We start from the raw sequence: 6,054 nt of genomic DNA, 5'->3' as shown, positions 1-6,054 counted from the left end.
CAGCGAGATTATAAGCAAGGCCCAGGCCCCCAGGTGATGCAGTCTAGACCGCGGTCCAGCAGATTCATGTGTTTGCTGGCTCTCTGACCGTTTTACGCATTATGTTTCTCTTAATGCCATCCATGATTTAGCTGGCCCTCGAGGGAAAAGAAGAAAAAGGTTGAACGCTAATAATGCCTAATTTATGCTTCGTCGTGCAACAGAGTATAAATCTGGCTTAATGGTTTAACCTCGTGAAATGTTAATGACTCCTTGTTGACAAGTCACACATAATATTAGTATAAATGGAGAAAACATAGTCTACTGACTATAGCCTCCTGGCATATTATAATATGCATGCTAGTTTGAACACAACCAGCAATTATTACAGCAGCAGTAGCTGTTCAAACAGGGGTCAGGACTATAATTGCAGGGCAGACAGAAAGTGTTAGTATTCATCCAAAAGGCCAAAGCCTCCTTGTTTTTCATGGAATCCTGAAATAGGCCCGGCCATTTCTGCTGTTCCTATTCCCCCCTTCCTGCCCCTCCTTCACCCGCCCTTCTTCTCCCTCATGTCTAAATGTCAGAGAGGAGGAGTTCTTTGATAATTTGTGGAGAAGATGCTCTTAGCTGAGCTCTGCTCCGAAATGAAATCGATGTGAAAAAAAAAGTGCAGGACAAGCCTTTGCTCTTTGTGTGTGTGTGTGTGTGTGTGTGTGTGTGTGTGTGTGTGTGTGTGTGTGTGTGTGTGTGTGTGTGTGTGTGTGAGTGTGAGTGTGAGTGTGTGTGTGTGTCGTGTGTATTTGCTGGGAGGCGCAAAGCACACACAATGCTACCTGTCCTGTCCTAATGTCACAGGACTGACAGTTCCCAAAAAGTTTGTCTTCTCTTCTGCCAGCCTATCACATCTCTCCTTCTCCCCCGGCCAATGAAAAAGGTCTATCCACTGCTGATGAATGACAAACCCTGGCCTCCTTTGGGGCGATAATGGAATGATAAAATGAAATGTACATGATAATACGACAATAATCGTATTTATGAATATAAACGTATAATATATGTATATGTACCACTAGCTTAGACCTTCTTTCATATAATGACACAGCTACTGTACAGTGGTTTGTGTATGAAGAATGTGTGTGTGTGTGTGTGTGTGTGTGTGTGTGTGTGTGTGTGTGTGTGTGTGTGTGTGTGTGTGTGTGTGTGTGTGTGTGTGTGTGTGTGTGTGTGTGTGTGTGTGTGTGTGTGTGCGCGTTTGTGTGCGTGTGCGTGTGTGTGCATGTATTGTATGTGTGGGTGCGTGCGTGTGTGCATGACAGAGGAATAATGTGAGGGAATGTGAAAGAGCAGGTGTGTGCTTGGGCCTAATGTATGCTCTGTCGTAGAGCGGTGTCACATGCAACGCGTGAGCTTGTAGATCGGCTATTTACAGCGTGCGGCACAGCCGTACGATGAAGTATATATCGGGCTTCTGTGTGTGGCCACATTTTTACAAGCATTCACCCGTGTTTTTTGTATGTGTGTTTGTATAATTTGTGTGTAAACACAGATGCCTAAGTCTAATTTAAATTAACACATGCTCACACCGAAGCACTGAGTATTAACTACAAAACTCTCACACTTGCTTTTTGTGCTCCGCTGGAATACAGTATGTACTGTCTCTCCCCTAACGGGACGTGTTGTTTTGTTCAGATACGCTGTAGTCTACCGTTGCAGTTAGAGAAGTAGTATTTACATTATAGGTATCAGGTCACGCTAATGACAATTATCTGTTTGATAGCCAGACAGGGTTTTTATTTATTTATTGAGAGATTTGTTGGGAAATTGATGGAGGTACAGATGCAGTCCTGTGTCACAATGCCACCCAGTGATAGGAAGTGTAACGACATGCTTCGGAATTTTGTACCGCTTTTAGGGCCGTAAAACGTATTGTATGTGACAATTCCCTGCTTTTTCCCCCTTTTTTTTTAAAGAAAGACAGACATGGCTGAAAATCTAGAGGAATTGAATGTACTTTTGCAAATATTGTCTATGTTTCCTCTCTCAGTATTTTCTGCTACTTGCTTACCTGTAAGACTGAGTAGGCTCCTGTATAAATAGTCTTACCTAAAGATCCTGCAGTGACCACAATCCTCAACTCTGTTGTTGCTTACATACTGAACCTTCCTAAGTGATTTCACCTTTCTCTCCCATCAAAATAACACAGTGATCTGATTTTAACACAGTGATCTGATCTGATATATATATAATATATATATATATATATATATATATATATATATATATATATATATATATATATATATATATATATATATATATATATATATATATATATATATATATAATATATTTCCTTTTTTTTCTCTGTATGATCAGATTTCTTTGCTATTTAAATGCATAGTATCCAATTCCAGAGTCAGTGACAGGACATCACAAAGACATTATGTGCCAAAGACAGTATGACTGAGTGAAGGAACAGAATATGATGTATATGCTTATTTATTGAACCCTATTCTGGGGCGAACATTTGGCAAAGATTTCACCCACTTCTTTAAACCTGTGTTGTGACAAATAAAGCTGATTCTATATTAAAATAGTCAATCGACAAGCTCTCAAGGCATCGCTTGTAGATTGCCTATTTTCGGCAAAGATATTTAGTGTAAAGCGAAAACAGTACAGAGCCCTGGGGGACTCCAGTCAACACAGTATAGAGGGTTTAAGTGATTAATAGTTGTGTTCAGATTTTGATCATTTGTAAATGAACTATTTAGATATAGTACATAATTATCAGTCCAATGTTTGGGGAAAAGTGCCGGACAGACATATTGGAAGCTCCATGGCTTTTTTCCATAATCTGTATGACTTGAATATTAAATATTAATATTCTACTTTTTCACAGGGACTCATTTGTGCTCAGTTGAACAATACGATTCATTCTCCACCATTTATATGTGATGTTCATGTACAGTAAATGCAACTTCTGTCCCGTCTACTTGTTTTGTTTTTTGTTTTTTTGTCCAATATTGTTAAGCTTTTAGATCAAAGACGATGTAATTATTTTTCTTACATAGAATAAAAGACATGGATGTAAAATAAAAACAACAACATTGTTGCTGTTCTTTTGTGTGTATCTGAGTTTATTTTGATGCCGTTTTCAATAGGAGAACTAGGCGCGCGCACACACACACACACACACCACACACACCACACACAAGAGAGTGAGTCACCATGTAGCAATGATGTCAGATTACTGCAGTGATGTCATCCTTCAGGCTGTTGTCATGGTAATCAGGCTGAGGCCGGAAGGTGGACAGACTTGTACGTATGCACACGCACGCACGCACACATACACACACACGCACACACACACACGCACACACACACGCACACGCACAGGCACAGGCACAGACAGCTAATAAATGCACACATAACTAATGTTGAAAATTACTGAAGAGGAAATTAATTCTGCCTCTGGAATTAGCTGTCTGTCATTTAATTAATCTGGCCAGTAATTGAGAAATAATTGAAGAAAAGGAATGATGGATGACACAACGCCTCAATACAGACATTCAGAATATTAATGTGTTCATATTCTATGCTCTGTTGATTAATTGAATACATAGGACCACAATGGAAACAAGTCCCCAGGACTTTTTTGCGCTATCCTTTTAGCCATATTTTATTTTGACTAATAAAGTATTCTATCAATCAATCAATCATTCAAATCACTTTTATACTAAGAGTTAAAAGAAGTTGTTTTACTTCATTTCAAACAGAACATAACAGAACAGTTGCTGATTGCTGTTAGGAAGGTATAATATTCTAGGTGATTGCTTTGTACTTATATGTGTATAAATTAGGCTTATAATTATAGGTTATACATTCTGAAATAGTTTGAATTTTTGATGTAAAACATGCAGTTTGTAACTTTATTACTCCATCATAAATCAAACATAAAAAAATCAAACATTACACACCGCAAATACATATAGTTTAAAAATCATGTATCTGATGTTTATAACATTATTCTGATATCAAGAGCTGAGTCATCACCTAGAGAATAAATACATAATCCAATATTTGTTTAAAAAATATTGTATCACTGATTGGGCGTTTAAGGTGAAAAGAGAAATTAAAGGAGGCGGACTGTTTTCGACAATACAGATTTGCTTGCCAGGAAGTGTCCACCCCCCTTTTCTCAGACCAGGTGAGTGGTAAATTAATGAAAATGGCTCCAAACAGCCCCAAAGACAAGATTCCAGTACTATTTGACCCCACTGGTTCCCAAAACAGAAATTAAAGGAGGTGGATTGTTTTTGGCAAGAATTGCTTGCCAGGAACTGTCCGCCCAGCTTTTCTAAGACCAGGTTAGTGGTAAATTAATGAAAATGGCTATGCCAACTCCAAACAGCCTCAAAGACATGATGCCAGCACTATTTAACCCAACTGATTCCGAAAACAGAAATTAAAGCACACGCACGCACACACACACACACACACACGCACGCACGCACGCACGCACACGCACGCACGCACCCACACACACAAAGAGCAAAGGCTTGTCCTGCACTTTTTTCACATCGATTTCAGTTCGGAGCAGAGCTCAGCTAAGAGCATCTTCTCCACAAATTATTAACACACACACACACACACACACACACACACACACACACACACACACACACACACACACACACACACACACACACACACACACACACACACACACACACACACACACACACACACACACACACACACACACACACACACACACACACACACACACATTGCAGTGATAGAGGCCTGTGCACTTCACCTCAGTGGCCACACGAGGGAGGTGTAGCTACAGTCCAACAGAGTCTGCAGTACTGAACACTACAGTATGTTGAATGAAGGCCAACAGAGCCATGATTGGAGTGAAGCCTTTAGATTAAATTAGACTATACCCAACCTGAGTTGTACTGAGTTGTACTGAGTTGAGGATAGACCATAATGGTCTATCCTCTTGCTGCAAGTCGAAGCTCACCTGAAGTCCCAAACAACAAACAACACTTTCTGTGGGGTCACTCACAGTTACACTAGCCCATGAACAGGCAGATAGAAGAGTCGGCTTATTAACCATTCCCCAAGCATACTGTGAATGATGATATAATCAAACAAAAGAGGTTAAGTTTCATTGATGAAGGATTTAGATGAAATTGGACAAGAATCAGCCTGAGTGACCCCTGTTGTACCATACAGTCTATCCGTTTGCTGCATGTCAAAGCTCACCTGAAGTCCCCATGCAGGGAGCCAGCAGATACGTGGACAAGCAACACTGTATTTTTGACCGAGTCATTGTTGCCAAATTTGAACAGGCATATAGAAGAGGCTGCTTAGCAACCGTTCCCCAAGTATGCTGTGAATTTCCACTTTCACAAAGTTAGGGGTCAAAAGGCTGGTTTAGGGATATTAATCCCTTCAAGAGAAGGTCCTTCTCTTAAAGAGATTAATCACTTAAGAGAAGTACCAGGGGGGAGGAGAAAGAATGTTTGTCAGGTAAAATGTACTGAGGGATCATTTTTTGTCCTGACCGTGTGCTGCATTTGGCACAGATGTGATAAGCAGCCAATTAACTTATTTTACACTTGGCATCCAACCTCTGTTTTAAGCCAAGGTTTAATCCATTATATCCTCATTAACTGCCGTTACCTTTAGGCCAGACCCGCCTACACACACACACACTGCAGTGATAGAGGTCATTCTGTGTGTACTTCACCCCTGCATGCACGCACGCACGCACGCACACACACACACACACACACACACACACACACACACACACACACACACACACACACACACACACACACACACACACACACACACACACACACACACACACACACACACACACACACACCACACACACACACACACACACACAGTTGATTGTTGTGACATTTCTTTCCTGAGAATCACTGAATGATCCCATGAGATAAAATACATCATCAGTATATCTGATGATAAATCTAAGGACAGATGGGAGGAGCAGCTTGTGTCTTGTTAAATATATTGACCTGAATACTG

The sequence above is a fragment of the Gymnoscopelus braueri genome (assembly GCF_963280865.1).
Source record: "Gymnoscopelus braueri genome assembly, chromosome: 11".
In the NCBI taxonomy this organism is placed as follows: Eukaryota; Metazoa; Chordata; class Actinopteri; order Myctophiformes; family Myctophidae; genus Gymnoscopelus; species Gymnoscopelus braueri.
This window is presented reverse-complemented; position numbering follows the sequence as displayed.